This window comes from Equus przewalskii, chromosome 20 (assembly GCF_037783145.1).
Source record: "Equus przewalskii isolate Varuska chromosome 20, EquPr2, whole genome shotgun sequence".
Lineage (NCBI taxonomy): Eukaryota > Metazoa > Chordata > Mammalia > Perissodactyla > Equidae > Equus > Equus przewalskii.
In genome coordinates, this window is record NC_091850.1 from 15,635,605 (window position 1) to 15,654,850 (window position 19,246).

General features: G+C 41.9%; 1 long non-coding RNA gene across 2 annotated transcripts; it reads left to right on the forward strand.

The window, feature by feature from the left end:
* Positions 1-2,577: 2,577 nt before the first annotated feature.
* On the forward strand, positions 2,578-9,477 carry LOC103548207 (uncharacterized). 2 transcript variants are annotated; one of them, XR_011530323.1, is made up of 4 exons: positions 2,578-2,712; positions 3,123-3,223; positions 5,468-6,572; positions 8,691-9,477. It is a non-coding gene; the product is annotated as an uncharacterized lncRNA (long non-coding RNA). The 2 variants fall into 2 exon arrangements; XR_544192.2 differs by lacking the exon at positions 8,691-9,477 and having other exon boundaries at positions 5,468-7,159.
* The last annotated feature ends 9,769 nt before the right edge of the window (positions 9,478-19,246 follow it).

Genomic DNA, 19,246 nt, shown 5'->3' on the forward strand with positions numbered 1-19,246 from the left:
GAGGGACTGCAGGAAGGAGGACTTTAGTCTCAGCCTTCAACGTGCAAGCTACTGATCTGGATGGTGAGTCAGCACACTAGAGTGTCCTCTTACATGGGCGGTTGGTGCTCCAACAACGGGAACTGATCAACTGGAGACCTACCTTTAGAATTGGCCTCAACCCTGAGTTCTTTGCAAGACCTACTTTAAACTTCATTACATGCTTTCATGTTAAAGTAAACATCACACTCACTAACATTCCCAAACTAGCCAAAGACAACCAAAATAAAACCAAACAAAATCTGTTCTGTTCAGACAGTAGAATGGTAGTTACCAGAGGCTGGGAGGAGGGGGAAAGGAGAAAGATTGATCAAGGGGTACAAACTTTCAGTTATAAGATGAATAAGTTCTGGAAACCTAACGTACAACATGGTGACTGTAGTTAATAATAATGTATTGTTTACTTGAAATTTGCTGAGAGAATAGATCGCAAGCATTCTCACCACATACACACACACACACACACACACACACACACACACAAAGTAACAATGGGAGGTGATGGATGTGTTAATTAGTTCGATTTTGTCAGTCATTTCACAAGGTAAACATATATAAGAACATCACTTTGTATACCTTAAATACGTATAATTTTTATTTGTTAAAAATAACTAAGTGATTTTTTTAACTGTCCTGTTTAAAACATGAGTTTCAATAATATTGCTAATGACTTTTGTAATTCCATATATTTGACTGACTCTTTTGATTGTTAGAGCCCTGGGTCAATTGCAGCAGAGAACACAGTTTTATAGACCAAAATCTTTGGAAAGTAAAGTACATATTCAAGAGCTAAGTCATTGAGGTTGCTAGAGTAAATCATTGCTGATCCCATCCTTGGTCAGGCTGAATATTTGTCCTCCCAGAAATAGGTAGACCTGTCTGTGATGCAAAAGGCTGTCAGGAGATGTCTCCATTTGAACCAGAGAGCTGGTGTATTAGCAAGATCACTGGTTTAAGCCAGAAGGCCTGGGGTTGAGTCCTGGTTCTGTAACTTGCTATTTAGATGGTCTTGAGTGAGTCTGTTAGCTTGTCTGAAATCCCAGTTTTCTCATCTACCAAAAGGCAGTGACAAAACCATACTTGCTTCAAAGGATTTGATGAGATGGAGCATGCAACAGTTGTTGAAGAACTGTAAACTCTCTGAATTGTCGCATAAACATGAATGGTTCCCTCGTAGTCACTGAAGGCCCAGGTTCTAAACAAGAGCAAGAGTGGTGCATTTGTTATGTATTGACTGTGTTTTGATAATAGGCACGTCATGTCATTTTTACTGTTTCTTCTCTTGACTTTCTATTTTCTATGAGATTTAGACTTCTTGCTCACTTTAATTTTGCTAACCATGATGCAACTCGTGGACCTAACCTGAGCAGATTGGTGACGGACCTTGAAAAATGGTCTGAGTGGTGGAGGTTGTTGTACTTTTTCCTTTCGCTGAAGCTTAACCAGTTGTTTCAAAAAACATTCAAGAATTTTGTGATAAAGGCAGTTAAGAATCTCTGATTATTCATCCTATGAAGTTCAAAAGTTCTTGGATCTTGGCTGAAGACTGTCATCAGATTCTGAGTAGTCACAGCAGTTTGGATCTAGGCACAGATTTTGATCCTGACAAATAAAGACAAGTTGTAGTAGTCCTGGAAGTTATTCTTTAGATGTGATGAACATAAAGCTCTCTTCAAATGAACAATACAAGTATCGCATGAAACATGACAAAGGATAAAATGCTGCACTGGGATGTTTTCATATAGCTAGTTTGGAGAAATCAATTTTGCTAACCATCCTCCCCCACCCCCACCCGCCAGCAAAGTTCTATGATTCAAAACAGGATTTCCTGTATGCTACCAGAAGCATCTGTGACTTTTTTTTTTTTTTTGCCAGTTCTTCTAAAGTTCCCCATTTGGGCCTTTCAATCTCTTGCCCACATTTTTCCTGAGCCCCACGCATGGTACGGTGCAGGCTGGGCCTTGCAGAAGGGCACGAGGCCAAAGGGAAGAGTTAGGACCGAAATCTAGCCACATGCCCTGACATGGGTTTGTGTGGCCTCAGAAGAAGGGGTGACTTTTCCTAAGTTGTATAAGGTGCCGTATGGGGTAGCAGAGGCTCTGCCATCTTCCTCAGCGTCTCACTTATCTGCGTTCTCCTCCATACCCTAATTTCCATTCTTTGACCCGTAAGCTGCCTCATCACCACCCATGAACCTAATCTCCTGCTAGAAACCCTCTCACCCTCTGTGCCTCTCCAGCTGTCCCACAGGCCATTCCAAAGCTCTCTCACTCTCTTGCTTCCAAAGAACCACTTCTAATTCAAATACCTTTCATAAGATAGACTCAAGGGTCATTTTCAGAGTGTCATTCAAAGCCCATGAGAAAAAACAAACTTCACTGGTTTGGTGCATTGATTTCCATGACTCTAAAAAAAATTAAAAGGATGAAAGCTAGGTTGAGTTGAAATGTGAAATTATCAAGAGCAAAACAGGAAACAAATGTTTGCTCAGCTAACCGTTTCCTACTGAGGGCTCTCTGTGTAACGTCTCTATGAGGAGTTCACTGTTCAACCTTAAACAGATTGAAATGACCGATGGGGGAAAATCACACCAAACCCAAGGGCTCTGTGGAAGCAACGTTCAGCGAGCGCCAGGCCCCTGAGCTGCTGCAGAAAGGCGGGTTGTGAAGGCGCGTACGTGTCAGTGTTGAAGGGAAGCCTTTGAAAGCTATCTTTCTAACAGGATGAATGTGAAAGCCACAGGGGAGAAAAAAAAAGGCAGCACGAAACTGCCACCGGAGCATTGCTTCCTGCCCGGGTAGCTCCGGCTCTTTGCTGACAGTTCTTAGGCCTTCTCTGGCTTCAAAGGTTTCCTCTTTTCTATTTTTGGTAGCAGAATATGGATTTAGATCTGCATAGTCCCTTTCCACGACTAATCCGTGCCCCGAAGAGAGGAGGGTTGCTGGTTCCTGTTGGCTATCAGTTCTCTTTCTTTTCAGCACCTCCAAATGATTTTTAATATTAAGGACACAGATTTATGGGAAGGAGTCATTGAGTTTTCAAACTGATTTGTAGTCTCCTAATTTGCACATTCCTTTCTCCAGCAGGGGCATCTCAGAGATCATCTCGAGTAATGGAGCCTGACTTCTGTGATGAGTGAAAGAATCCAGGTTGGTAAAACAGATGGCCATCGAATGACCAAAAAGTAAGCAAGGATGATTTGCATCAGTGTAACATGTAACTGATTAAGCATGATTCCATTTTGGAAAGAAAGAATTGATGCCTATGTAATCGAGGATTAGTTTAATCTGCATAAACTGTAACAAAAAGCTACAAGCTATGCCAGACGGAATGCTGAGGACCCTGGGCCATGCAAAGGAAAATACATTGCCCAGAGCAAGCATTTTTAATTTCTTGAGTGTTTAATTTCATGCCCTCTAATTCTGTTTCTTGAATCACTTCTGTTTTTCCTGATCTCAGGACTACCTAACTTTGCCGGCCCACTAATAGTAATAACCTTGGATGGGTTGTCTTTTATAGCCAGATAGCTCAACATTTTTTTTCTTTTTAAAGAAGTATTAAGCCCTTTAGTCCTCTCATAAAAATATGGGGCCACCCACCGGGCTGAATGCAGGGCTGGGGATCAGGAATGCCGCCCCCTCAGTCCAGCTGCCTCTGCCCACGTGGTCTTAATCAGGGTCTCCCTCTGTGGCTTTAAAAGGGTGACAATCTTGTGCTTGAGAAGGATTATTGTAGGAAGGTGTAAACTGAAGCGTCAAGGGCTCGCCTCACCTCCCCAAGGTTACCACTATGTTTCTTTGCGCCATGGCGTCTGGTTTGACCTTCACTACCCTCTAGAAGCTGTGAACCCACACAACATGAATATTCTATGTGTGCCATTTGACTTTATTTTGTTTTACAAAGAACAAAATGAACAGAAACAGTGGGATTGGGGGAAGGGGTGGGACTATGAGAATCAATTCTAGGGATTTTGCAAATGGATAATTGGCAAGAAGCAAAACCAAATATCAGTCGTGTATTGGGTTTCCAGCACTGGGAAAGTGTCTTTAAATATATTTTACATAATGGTTTTGAGCAGCAGGCAGCATTATCTGCTAAGTGGCAGTATTGTCAGTGAGCTAAAAAACTACATAATGGAGTTAAAAAGAAAGCCTCCTTTAACCTTTCTCCAGAGCGTTTTTACCCTGTTGAATTTTCCAGGGGTTATTTTAAATGTGTCCCAATGTCAGACTTGTTCAGAAAGAGAGTATTGTGTCTCCCAAGAGAATGATGATTTGCTTTTTTTTTTTTTTTTAATGGAGCAAAATGCTAACTTTTAATAGACTGTCTATCCTTTTCCTTCAGAATAAGTCCTCCCTCAGAATTCCTATGCAAATATTCAAACTCCCGAGCTGGGAAAAGGTTAAAAGGAACTGAGCAAGTCTATAGTGGCTCTTTCTGCGATGCACTCCAACACTTGGCAGGATGAGGTGTTCATAGCAGGTGCTGGATTTGCTATAAATGGACAATTTATAAACAGAGCTGACAACTGGGAAAACAGAGCAGTGGGGAATGCTGGCATTCCAGGGGCCAGCGGTTGATTTCCTATCAGATGGTCCTCAGCATGGAATTATTGATAGCTGCTGCTCTGAAAGAAAGCCAGTTGGCTATTGCATAAAAGGGCTGCACCTCAATTCATGCCTGATCTACTGGTAGATATTTTAAATAGGTCAGTGCAAATTAGCTTCTTCAGGTTGGTATTTCCTTAATTAGCAATTTAATTGCAACGTCTTCTCCTCCCCTTCAACCTTGACTGAATTTAACTCTCTTCCCTCTCTGTGATGCCGGAGGACTGGCACCTGAGAGAAGGCTGGCTGAAACAAAAGAGGAGCCCCAGGGCAGCGGGGGAGGATTCAGAGCAGGCTTTAGTGCCCAAGGCCAACACAGAACCTGGCTAAGGCAAGCCATGTGTGCAACCGAGGGCAGCATTTTTGGCCGTGTGTCCTGGGGGGGAAAGGAACAGGGCCTTTGTGCACTGAACCCTGGGAGAGAATCAGAAATGTGCAGCAAATGCATCTCATTTCTCCTTTGCTGTTTGTCAAGGGCTGCCAGCACACTGGGACGTTCCTAAGACCCCCAGCAAGGTTCTGCTTTCAGAGTATTCCCATGGAGCAATCTAATGATCACATTCATAGCTTCCATTGTTTTTATTTACTGTTTTGGACAGATTTAGCCCTGCAGAAAAGCTTGATGGTAGTTCCTAGACAGATGGCGTTGGCTGGCATTCGTACATATGTATCTGCAACTTTGCATTGGTGCAGTTCTGCTAGGAGCTAGGGAAGTGGCTATACCTGTTTGTTCTAGCTGTATGAGCTGTTTTTCCAGAAGACGTTTGTTTCGCTAGGTCTCTACTTTTCTTCTGACCACACCCTGTTGTTTTTCTCTTCAGAACAGACTGACGGCCTGATCCTGCAAAGAACTTTGACTTCCTTACAAGGAGTGAAAATTGTACAGCCTGAAGATTAAGTTTTTGAACTGGATGCCCATCCCAGCATGATGGTTGTCCCGGGCACAAGGGAGTATAAAGAATAGGGCATTGAGGGAACCCAGAACAGGGACTGTTTGATGCCACATAATGGCAAACATCCCCAGATTAGACAGAGATCTTAAGCGTTGTGGTAATGGATGCTTCTGTTATTGGTGAGAAGTCTTGTCTGTGAGTGGAATGGGAATCTTGCCTCTGGGTTTCATCACAGCTTCATCGACTGTGGTGAGCTCTCTAGCAAAGGTGTGACAAATCTTACTGAGCACGTTTTGTTTATGAAGAGCTGTACTGGGTGCAAGAGGTATAAGAAAGTATAGGTACAGTACTGTAAGCCAGAAGTTCATGATGTGGTTAGGGAGATGCACCATATTCTTGTGAAAAGATGATTAAGTCGGGACCAACAGGGCATGTAAAAGCCAGGAACAACCAGGGAATGTTCTAGAAGTGCCAGGGACGGAGTGGGAGCTGTTAGGTCAGGGAAGACTTGAGGAGAAGGATAGGACTGAAGCTGGGCCTTGAAAGGCTGGAGACTTTCAGTGATTGGAAATGTGAAAAGGAGACTATTCCAGGTGGAGGAAGACCATGCTGAGGCCCTGGTGAGGAGATGACCCCTGAGCTTGGGTGGAGAGGAAAGAAGAATGTCCTGGGAGGTAAGGCTGAAGGATCACACAGATGTGGAGGCCACGCAGAGTTTGAAGTTCATCATGTTGGATCCTCCTGATCCGGGAAGGGAGCCGAGAAAAGCAGGATGTCAGGAAGGTGAAGGCAGAAGAGAGTGGCAGTCACCTCAGGAGGAGCTCACAGGGTCCCATCTCAGTGACAAGGCTTAGGTCTGCAGAGCTGTGTGGACTGTGCTGTGTTCTAAGCCACGGATTGTAAATGGAGCCCTCCTTCCTCGGCATCCCTCTTCCTCCCCGGAAGCCTCTGCTCACCATCTGACTAAACTGGGGCCACCCAAGCTTCTGCTCAGGGAGTTTCCCCACAAGCCTGGAGCCAAAGCGAAACAAAGGCAGGTTCAGTTTTTTAAAGTTCACTGCTTGATTCTTATTTGCTCACTCTTGGATTCCCATTAGTGCTGCCCTGACTGATTTGAGGCCTTACTAGACATTTGGACGATTTCTTATTTTCATAGCTAACTCAGAAGGTCATCTTTGAGCTCTGGAAGCATCTGCTCAACCTGACAGACAGCTAAGTCAGAGCCACAGATCTGGGGGTGGGGGTGGGTCTGCCCTGGTCAGGGAGGGCTCCCCTACTAAGAGCCCTGGGAGGAAAGGAGCGTGGACCCCCCTTTCTTGAAACTTTTTTCCGTATTTTCTAAACACCTCAATGTGTGGCCTGTAGGCAAACAGCTTGGGTATCACCTGGACGTTAGTTAAAAATATAGAATCTAAGGCTCCACCCCAGCCCTACTGGATCAGGATCTGCATGTTTTACAAGATCCCCAGGGATTCATACGCACATTAGCGTTTGAGAAGTGCTGCTTTCAACCTAGTAGGATGGAAGGATCACCTGTGGAGCTTTTATTTATTTATTTATTCTTTTTGAGGAAGATTAGCCCTGAGCTAACTACTACCAATCCTCCTCCTTTTGCTGAGGAAGCCTGGCCCTGAGCTAACATCTGTGCCCATCTTCCTCTACTTTATATGTGGGACGCCCACCACAGCATGGCATGCCAAGCAGTGCCATGTCTGCACCCGGGATCCAAACCAGTGAACCCCGGGCTGCCGAGAAGCAGAATGTGTGAACTTAACCGCTGCACCACTGGGCTGGCCCCTGGCTGTGGAGCTTTTAAAACATTCTGTGGCATATTACATACCCCAGACAAATTAAGTCAGAATCTCTAGGGGTGGAGCCCTGGCACTGGTATTTTTTAAAAAGTTTTCAGATGATTCTAGGTACAGCTTGAGTTGAAAACCACTGGCCTATGGTCTGTGTTAACCACTCTGTTTCCAAGGCACCAAATTCCCCTCATACTGTAAAACAAAACACCACTAACCTTTTAGCCACAGACCCCGATGGAGTGAAAACAATACTCACTAAGCATTTATTCAGATCTGGTTAGAAAATTCCTGGCCAAGAACAGATGTAACCACTGGATTCACTCAAAAGTGTCAAGATGGTAGCTTGTTAAAATTCCTAGTCTTGAGTATTCTCTTCTGGCCTTGGAGGGTGGCTCTGTGTAGAACCTGGAGGACAGTTGCCTTGCCCCTAATCTTGGTTTCTGAGAAGATGGTACCCAGGCCTGTGCCACAAGGAGCCATGTTGCCTGCCTATGGACAGCAGAAACACACTGAGGAATTCAGAGTATTGATTTTTCACACTAATGGTCACTTTCAGGAAGCAAAAAAGGGTTTAAAAGCAGTTTTCCACCAATCATCAGCCTAGGGTAGATGTCAAACTTTAATAACTATCGCGGTTATTTCAATATATCTTCTTTCCCATTGAGGGCTTTCAGTTACTTAATGCCAGGGTGCTGGGAACCTTCAGGGGTGAATGTCAATGAGTGTCAAGTCAGTCTCTGATTTTCCTCAGTGCTCCCAGCTCTGCTGAAACATCGGGGATTTTCCATTGACAGATTCCGATCCTGAGCCAATCTTGGTCAGGGCTTGGAGGGTATTAGCAACTCTGTTTCTTCTTCTTGCCTTATCCCTGCCTCTTGGTGCCCCCAGGATGGCGATGGACCTGAGCACTGCTATAGGAGCTGTGGCCTTTCTCCTCATTCCTTATTTTTTGTCCTCTTAGAACTAGGTATGAATTGTAGCCTGGTTATCTGAAGTCTACACATGCTCCTTAACCCTTTCTAGAAACTTCTCTGGGGTGGATCCTGCTTTGAACTAGGACATCCTAGAATTAGTGTGCTGATCTTTGTCTGTCTGGGGTCTTCAGGTTCTGTGTCCACTCAGCACCTCAGCACCATACATACTGGTCTGCATTAAGCTTGAGGTCACCTTGCCCCTTTGTGCACTGCAGTTGGGACCGCTGGACACTCGCCTTGGGGGCTCACATCTTACATGGCCTCATTCCCTTGGCTGTGGCTACTTCTTTTCTTGGTTTTCTCTCTTTTCCCTTTGGCTTGGCATTATGGTCTCAGCATAACTCAATGCTCCTACCCCCACTCATACCACAGGAGCAGCACCTGCTCAGATGTGACCACAGAGACAATGCCACAAGGGCCGTCATTCTCAATAACAGTAGTAACATTATTTTTTGCTGATGAGGAAACGGAGTCGGAGATGAACCAGACAGTGGTGGTGAGAAGATCCCAACTTTCTTGCTTCTAGTTTGAAACATTTAAGTCTTCTTCAGTTCCACCTCAGAACATTGCAAGTCAAGATGACCACGGAAAGAAATCTGAATAACTAAACTGAAATCCTGCATTGATGCTAAACTGAAGTGACACTTATGTTTGGAGTTGGGGTTGGTTCATTCATACATATATGTACATATATATAAAATACATATTTACAAGTATATATAAATACATATATACTGAAATATGTGTGTACATTTACTGAGAATGTAGCAGGGGTGTTTGTGAAGTGGGCACCAAGTCCAGAAATAGACATTGTTGCCTCCACTGAAGGTAAAGGACAGCCCACTAATTACCCTGTGAGGTGCCTGGGCTGCCAGTGCTGGCGACTCCTACAGGGACAGAACACTTACTAGTCTCTGGAGGCAGACTCATGAGGCAGATCAGAGGATTTTGGACCTTGCTGCTGTCTGTGAAAGAATTTATAATTTGTACCTTGCTGTGCCCAGGTTGCTCCTAGGCACCCTCCCTCTGGTGCTTGAAGTTGGTATGCCTTCTGTCCAGACAAGTAGCTTCTTGGGCTATTAATTATGTAGTTAAAACTCTAAACCTTCTCATTTTAAATGATAATAAAATGTTTAAAGGTATGTTGCTTATAAACCTATTTTACTTTTTGTCTTTCCATTTGTTCCCATTTTATTGCCTTTCATCGTGGGCTGGCTGACTGGCCAAGCCAAGCTAATTACTGCCTTATTGTTTTTGGAAGACTAGGTGACACCAAGATTATTAATGAGTCAATAAATTGGGGCTACAGAAGAGCCTGGCTATTTTTCCCTTGCCCGTTCTCTCGTTAGGCATGTTGTTCTGCTGTGGCTAAATCTGAGAGGATGGGCACTGTGAAGTTGGCGGTTGATGTGGCTGAGAGCACTGGTTCATAAAGAAACATGGAGTAGGCAGAGACTGCAGGGACCTGGAGAGTGAGAAGGTCAGGGGGACCACGTATTGGGAGAAAGGAAAGGAGGAGAATTCCAAACTGAGAGTTCCACCCTCTGTCAGTTAGAAGCATGTCCACTCTCTGGTCAATACCCATGGCTTGTGCTAGCATTGAATCAGTGTTAAGTTGACTCCTTCATGAATACACTCACCTCAATTAGAATGGCACCAGCAGTTACCTGGTTTCTATGGAAAAGGGTCAGAGTAGGTGATGAAATCTTTCTTCTTCCTGTCTTCTCGTTAAATCTAACCCATTCTTTTTTTTTTTCAGTTTCTTCTTTTTTTAACCCCTTCTTAGACTGAAATAAAATCTAGCAAAACCTTTATCAGAGACTCTTGCTGTTTTTAAACTTTATAAAATAAAGACTGATAGTCTTTTTTTTCTTGAGGAATAATATAGTGCCTATTGTATAATGACACAACAAATTATAGGACAAATGAATTGTTGCTTTCTTGATAAAACTCTATTTGCTCTAAAAGTTGTGCAGGATATATCTTTATCTTTTTTTTTTTTTTTTTGCTGGGAAAGTTTTGCCCTGAGTAACATCTGTTGCCAACTTTCCTCTCTCTCTCTCTCTTTTTTTTCCCTCCCCTAAGCCCTGTACATAGTTGTATATTCTAGTTCTAAGTCCTTCTGGTTCTGTTATGTGAGCTGCCGGCACAGCATGGCTACTGACGGATGAGTGGTGTGGTTCTGTGCCCAGGAACTGAACCCAGGCCGCCGAAGCAGAGCGTGCTGAACTGTAACAACTAGGCCATCAGGGCTGGCTCTCTTTATTTTATTTTTAGATTTATTTTTAAAATAAAGTGTATTTTTCCATTACAACAATAATATGGAAATACAGAAGAGTAAAAAGAAAAGAAAATCATCCTTGGTCTCAAAGACCATTTCTGTTAATATTTTTCTGTAATTTCTTGCAGACCTTTCTATCAAGAGGTTTTTTTGGTTTGTTTTTTGGCAGGGAAGTTGGGTGGGTGGAATGTGGGGTATAATATGCACAGTTATTTTTAAATTTAATTCAATTAAAATTAATTTGGTTTGGAGGCTTCATCCATCATTTGGAGTCACCAGCACGTCTTTGACACATTGTAAATATCTGCTCTAAGGACTTAGAATGATAGAGCTAGAACTGGAACAGAAAGAATACTCATTGTTGATGAAGAAGTGAGATGTAGAGATTCAATAGCCAGTTAGCTGGGAGTAGAGCCTCATCTAGGACTCCCAGCCTATGTGTCCTTCTGTGTCCTTCAAATAAGTATCCTCATAGCATAGTCACAGCAAGAGAGACAACCAGAGAAAATTAAGGGTGGCCTGGAATTCCTGCAAAATAACTTGATGTTCAATAAGCTAATTCCTTAGAAAGAGAAAATGAAGTGACCTCAAGTAACAGCAAAATGGTTAAAAGTAGGTGCTCAAGAGTTACAGTCCTGGGTCCAAATACTGTGTCCACCAATGATAGCTCTGTGGCCTTGGGCAGTTTTCTTTAATAGTTTCTTTATTCACATGTATTTATTGAGCACCAACTGTGTGCCAGGTACTCTGTGCTGGCGACATAGAGTGAACAAAGCAAAGGCCTTTCCCATGAAGCTTATATGCTAGAAGGGTGAGATGGACAACAAAAACATAAATATGTGCTGTGTCAGGGAGAAAAATAAAGCAAGATGACTGGTAGAGGGAGTGCTGGGGAGGGGTTGCTATTTTATGAAGGGAATACCTCACAGATAAGGTGACATTTGGGTGGAGATCTAAAGGAAGTCCTTAGTCTTTCCCCGCCTCAGTTTCCTCATCTATAAAGGGGATAATGATAGTGCCTCCCTCACAAGGGAGCACTGAGAATTCAATGAGAGAATGCATTAAAGCCAAATGCTCCATTGATGGTAGCCATAGTTATTTGTTTCCTTTCCTGTCCAGTGGAAAAATTAAGTAGATTTGTAAGGACCTTTGCAGCAATGACACTCCTGTGATGCTTGGTCTGACTTGTGTGATGACACACGCTCTTCATGGGATCCTGGGTCTAATTCTCACTCCCTGTTTATACTTAGCCATATCGATCCAAACTGCCAACCCATCTGATGTCAGGAGGAGGCCTTAATACACAGCTGAGAACAACTAAGCCATGTTGAAAGGATGAGAACTCAAGGTTGAATTCCCTATGCAATACAACTTTTCACTGCAACCTTGAAACCAAGATTCTATCTAGTGGGAGAAAGTAAACGAGATACTTCTGTTCAGATTCATAAGGATGTTTCTGTGGATACAAGACACACCCTTGCTTGAAGGGATAATATTAAAACTTGTTAAACTCTGAGTAGACAAAATGTACAATGGTGCTTATTATGAAGAAACTGAGAAAAACAGCTAAGGGCTTTGCCTGGTTGGCATTTCTAAAGTTAATGCATCTTACTTAAAAAAACAGAGCTCCCACATTTCCATGGTGCCACAAGGCCCTGGAGTCTTTGTGTTGTTCTGCTAATATCTGAGAAATGACTTTTGCTGCGTTTCCAAATTGAATAAAATGCTTCAATCTGTATGAAAATGTCCTTGGACCAGGAAATGTGTTTTTTTATTAAAAAGTGATGGGGGCCGGCCCCGAGGTCGAGTGGTTAAGTTCGTGCACTCTGTTTTGGCTGCCCAGGGTTCCACCAGTTCGGATCCTGGGCGCGGACATGGAGCCGCCTATCAGGCTGTGCTGAGGCGGTGTGCCACAGAACAGAACTAGAAGGACCCACAACTGAAATATATATATACATACATATATATATATATATATATATATATATATATATATATATATACACAACTATGTGCTGGGGGGATTTGGGGAGAAAAAGCAGGAAAAAAAAGAAGATTGGCAGCAGTTGTTAGCTCAGGTGCCAATCTTTAAGAAAAAAAGTGATGGGAAATTGTCTTCTAAAGCAAGCATTTGGAGAATTGCTCCTATGATTTCTGAATGTGTTTCTTTCTTTCTTTTGAATAAGAACTGCCTTCTTTAAATCCTGTGTTGGGATTTCGCTCAGCAACGTGGGTCTAAACCTTATTGACATGCACTGATATCCATGAGTGCTTTGACTTCCCCAATGACATTATGATAGATCTGTTTTGGTTTTTTAGATGTTTGATTCAAATTGAGAAATGTTCCTCAAAAAGACAAAACAAAACAAAAAAATGAGAAGTGTTCCCCATGAGGTGTTGACATACAGGCTAGACTCTTGCACGCCCCTACAGCCTCCTGACACTCTGGAGAGGAGCTTGCACATCGTTCCAAGAGTCAAACTGCTCCTGACTGCTTTGGCTCAGCCTTGCAGAACTCCTTCTTTCTGACTAATTCCAGATCTATAAATGGATTTGTATTTATGGAAGGATTTGACCTCCCTGTTTTAAAGACATGTCCCATTTTAAAGGTATATGTTGGTCAGCGTTACTTTTTTACTCCTGGCCAAGGTGAATTCATGGTGGTCTGAAAGAATTTGTTGGACTGAAGGAGGCCGAAACCCAGTTATCAGCAAAGGGGATGTTTAGGCTCAGGTGTGGTATCTCATGGTCAATGTCTGACTGTTTAACGCTGTGCATTTCCTCTATCATCTTTTCTGAGGCGTCTTCACCATGAGCCCTCCCAGAACACCACAGGGTCTTTAGCAGCTAAAAATTATTTGAATTTAAAGATCCTTTGGTCTGTATTTGTAAAAGTTCCTCCCAGAAGGAGACATAGGTCTCAATAGATTTGGGTCACCTTTTTTTGTTTTTTGTTTTTTTAAAAAACACCTCAGAGAACCTAAGGGGAAAACAAGATAAGTGCTGTGTTTTCAGTGGTGATAGAAACACCCAGTGTACCTATCCCATACCAAGTATCAAGACTCTCCAAAGACAGCAAAGAATATGTGACAAAGACCCAGAAAGATGTGAATATTTTTGTTTGTTTGATCTTTGCATTTGATCCATTTTATAGTTCAATGTGCAAGTAAAGGCAGCGTTCACAGGGAGAGCCTGTGATCTATTACCTTTCTTACATTCGCTTTTGTGGTAGCAGCAAGTCCATGTGACACTTTCTTATTTAATGCCACCTCAGTGGGATCTAGTAGCCTTACTCATGGACTTCAAGCATCCAGGACTTACAGATTCACAATAATGCCAGATTGCTTTTCCAGCCTCATGAGCATAGCCATTAATTACATAAAAGGCATGTGGCTAAGGACAGAGGTCACCAGTAATGTGATTAGGGGGCCCATTGTGTCTCAACAATTTTCATGGATTAGCACGTCTTTTTAGTATCTGTTGATTGAGAAATTACATAATGTAAAAACAAAGCTATTGTGCATTCAGTTACGTGGCCTCTTTAAATGTACTTAAATATAACTGTTTATTAATTTTAGTTAGACAATTAATATATGTCCCTATTTTCATTTGGATTAATTAGATACAATCCATAAAGCAGTAGCTTCCTTCTCACCTCTTGATCTGAGCCCCAATTCCAGGCCCCTCCCTGAAGGGAACTATTAGTACCATAGCTGGTATCCATTTACGCCTTTTATCTATTATCATATATATATATATGCATCTATAAAAATATTTGGCACTGCTTTTTATGTGTGATATATATGTTTTTAACACAATCTATATTATGCTGTATGTGTCACGCTGCAACTCAACACTCTGTCTTGGAAGTCATTTCATGTCAGTTCACTGGGAGCCCCACTTATTCCTTTTTACTCCTGTGTAGTCTAGTTTATTTATCCACTCTCCCCCGTTGGCCATTTACATTTTTCTACTATGAAAAGTGTTGCAAAAAACATCCTTTGTCTGTATGTGCCTCCTTAGGACGATGTAGCTAGTGGAGCTTTGGGACAGATGCCAGGAAGTAGACTTGCTGGGAGTTTTAATTTTCTAATAAAAAAATCTAGCTATATTGGAAATGTGCTAGAATATACGTGTTAAGGCATTGTTTATTCAGCCCGAAGACACTACCTAGAGGAAAACCCTTGAAGGAGCCCCAGTTTAGGAATCTCGAGCAGAGTGGAAGGAATACTGGTCTAGATGTCATCGACCTTGCTTCATCACACACTAGCTCTGTGACTTAACATGTCTGAGCCTCTCTTCCCTTGTTGGTAAAACTGGGAAAATAAATTCTGTTTATGTCCCTGTCCTGATGAGTAAATGAGAAAATTACTTAAAATTTCTTTGGATTTTTCGTCCCGGGAAAATGATAGACTATTGTGGAAACCCTGTATACAAACATAGCAATAATGGATTTCTAAGCAACACATAAAATGTTAAAAATAGAAAGTAGAAACTGTACTCAAAAAGATGGGAAATCTCCAAGTACCAGGAATGAAGAGGGAACTCAAAACCAGAGTGATAAGCTCATGCGCAGATGTCCCCATGGCCCAGGAGAAAATTTGACTTTGATAGAGGCCCCAAATGCCTAGGTAGATGGTAGGGTTTAATGCCCAAAGATCTGTCCTTGGGCTACTCAAGGCTGCTGAGATCCCAGCATGAAGCCAGGACCATGGATGCCTGCTCTTTCAATAAAAGGTGAAATTTAAAAACTTATGGCAGCGCAAGGAAGCTCATGAGTACCTGGATTCTATTGAAAAAATACCTCCCACGACAAACTGACACTTCATGAGTGTGCTATACATGAGTGTGGAATCCAAATTTATCCTCCCTGCATCTTGGGGCATCCTAAGCTGAAAAACTAATGTAGAAACTGACTATGGGTTAATCAAACCCCTGCAGCTTCTTTTACAGGAAAACTCAAAATTGTTCTTTAAGAACATTTCTACAATTCACAGAATACAAAACTCACACACACACACATGCCATAGAATGAAATGATGAGAACAAAAGTTAGAAAAATTTATACCCCAGGAACTCAATAAGGCAATATGAAATTTAGGATACTATAAAATAAGTATGTTTAAAATAAAGAAATAAGGGGAAATCAAAATCATGGAACAGAATACTGAAAAAGAGAACAGGCTCATTTGAAATATATCACATAAAACTTTAGAAGGACAGCTATAGTTATTGAAATCGTGCTTCGTAAATAAACATATGTAATGAAAGGTAGGGTTTATCCCTTTCAGATATAATTATTAGTGACTGAAGAGTGAAAGTCAAGCAATGTAGCGTAATAGGCTACAGGCCATACCAATATGCTATAAATGCATTGACTTGTCATGATTTCCCCTTCACCTAATTTTAAGAACAAATTTTTTTTTTTTTTAAGAACAAGTTCTCTTTATCCACAATAACCTAACCCACAAAAAGAATAATCCCAAGGCACCAAAAATATAAATTAAATCTGAAGTCTTCAGAAGTCTCTGAGCCTTTTAGTCTGCTTTGACTTTTCGACTTCTTTTTTGGGGAATAAATTTGCCTGTGGGAATTAGGGGACCCCACCACATAAGTATAAAATCATCCTGAAAGCAAAGGGAAAGTGCCTGTGAAAGCTGAACTATAAACCTCAGAGACATCTTGGGTCCCATCAGAACAGTGAAGAAAATCTCGTTTTGCCTCTGGGATTTGGCTGTTGACTGAGGAGCTGGATCCTGCTTCCCCTCAGCCATCAAGTTGTCCAATATGCTTAGATTGCAAAGGACTTCTAATTGATGGTGGTGCTAATGAAGCAGTTGCTTGTATTCCATGCTGAGGGGACAGCTGGGAACAGGAAGAAGCCCAAAGAAGTTTTATTTTATAATAGGCAATCCAGAGACTCTTCTGAGCTTCCCTTTCTGTTGACTTTGCTGCTGGTAGAACTACACCCTCCTCCTGATTCACTGCAGAAAGGTCTAGACCTTTTCTGATGATCGTCAAGTGTTTTCCTGCTTTTTTAAAATAAGACTCTCCCAGGAATGCTTGTATTTTTGTTTCTACAGCATTAATAATGCCAAGTTCTGAACTGAGCAAAAACATGAAATTTCCTAAGTAAGAGAATATTTATTAGGGTATCAATTCTTGCCAGAACTTTCTAATCCATCTCCTTTGCTTAGGAATGTTTTTTATTGTTGTTAATATTATCCACCAATGAGAATAAAAACAAATGCTAAGTGATTTATTAGGATGATAAAGCTTTAAATTAATTATCATAGGAAAGATAGCTTTTCTAGAGATTGTAGGAAGAGAGTCTACAACTTAGACTTATTGGAAGGCTTTAGAACAAATAAACTGAAAACATTGAAAAAACTGATTTAACCAGCTAAAAAGAAAAGAAACTTAGAATTGGGTGATCCCCCTACTCCACAAAAAATCCTGTTAAGTTCATCTAAGAACTGACAGTAAGACATGCACCATCCAAATTGAAAATAATTGAATTCATATTTAAATCATGACATGTTTCCAGCCTTAAAGACTCTAGACTCAAGTGGGATCTTGGAACCAAATTCAGAGATTGACAGTGCAGGCTGGAAAGGGCGAAATGGCTGCCTGGTGGGAAACATTTAAGTGTAAATAATTCCTTCTGAGCCTCTTTTGTTTTGGTAGAAACTGAATCATGCCATGGTGGTGTGTACATGATGCCAAAACATCTGAGTGAAAGTCAGTGTATAACCCCGATCTACAGGTGCATACCTCTCCTCTGTCCCATGTGTAGCAACAGTCTTTGGAATGGCAGTCCCATTCCAGCCAGGCATCAAGGAATGGCAGTTGGGGAACAGAGGGCTCTTTCCCCCTCCCGGTTGACACCCTTTGGGACTTCCTTCTGTCCTCCATCTTGCTTGTGTTGGCTTTGCTCCTGCTAAGAACTGCACCCTCTTCCGGCTTCCCTTTGTCCATTTTTCTCACTTAACCTCCCTGAGTCTGTTTCCTCATTTCCTCATGCTAAGAACTTAGGAAACATTCATTCCCTTCTTAATGTAACCAATTCCCATGCACATAAATGGAGGAAATGATAATAGCAAAAAGGGAGGAAAATAGGACAAGATGCTGATTCTTCTGTAGGGTTCCCTCCTTTAATATTCATGAAGTCCTTCATGGAGGAATCCTAGTCTCTACTGTAGTGGAGGAAGGCAATTCCTCTACCCTCAAGGTCCTTCCGGCTGGCCTAAGAATTAAACTGACATGAGATGGAATAACAGGAGAAAATCAAACAAAGCTTTATAACATGTATACATGGGAGAAACCCAGAAAAGCTGAGTAACTCGTCAGAATGGCCGAAGCTGCCACCTTAAATACTATCTTCAGTTATAGACAAAGGAGAATGTTGGGGGTAGTGTTTTGGGACTTCAAGGGGGAGGAAGGCAATTTACATAAAGATGGAAATGCAAGTGGGCCAACTATAGACAATGTGACCCGAGAGACACATTTTAGATTACATGACAGTTATTTTATGGTATTAGTTCCTTCCTAGAACAGGCCCTTCTATTTTAAATTCTTTTAGGCAGTTAGGGGGAAGGCCAAAGTTTCTTTCAGACTTTTTTGTTCTTAAAAATAATCAAGCCAAAGAGACACATTTTGGGGTGGCCAATTCTGATCCCCTGCATTACCTTATCCTCTCCCCTCTCTTCTTAGTCTCCAGGAGCCCCAATGATCAGGAAAGTCATTGGACTAGAAAGTTCCTCTGAAATGTAGATGCTTGTTTTTCTTAAGTCTTCTGTACCCACCTGGTTTCTATATTGCCACCCTTGTCTTTCAGTACAGAATATTTAAATTATGAGTGGACTTAAGAGGGAGCTTTTAACTTTCTCTTTCTTTGTATTCCTAGCAACACAAACTCCTAGAAAACCTCAAAAAAAGATTTTGGGCTTTCTATAGGAAAAAAAATGCTTGTGAGAATTTGGGAAATGGGCCAGGGCAGGGGGCAAATCTTGAGGGGTGTCAAAAAGTGGTGATGGCAGAAAGTTGAAGCAAGTAGATCCCCCCCTGGAGGTGCTCAGTGCAGAGTGTCTGGAAGCTGACCAACGCTGAGAAGGTGACAAATTTCCCTAGAGCCCTTGAGTCTTCTGTCACAACTCTGCTGCTATGAGTGTCCCAAGATTGCCATCTGGGACCCTTACTCCTTGCTGCTGGATAGCTGGAGTGAAAGGTGAGAAAGAGTCATGGATCCCACCAAAGCATTCTGAATTCATTTTTTCCCAGTATCATTGTTACACTGTTATATGGTCCTCCTAGCATGGCGTATTATGCCTCAGGTTCCTGGTCAGCTAACTACCACTTAGAGCTTGTTTCTTTGGGAGAATATTTTCTGAGAGCTCCAGACAACTGGGTTGAAACCGGACCTTCAGAACCAAACATTGGGAATAATAGCTGTCAAAAGCTAAGTCCTACTGATAATGCAATCAATCATCCAGATTTTTCTAAATGACAAGATGGAGTGATGCTAACAATTATCATTTAATGGGATAAAAGATTTCAGATGTTTGTGAGTGAATGGCCAATAGCTGAGGACAGAGGGCCGTCAAAGGTCACAACACAACTAAACCAGCCTACTGTAATATCTAAAGTC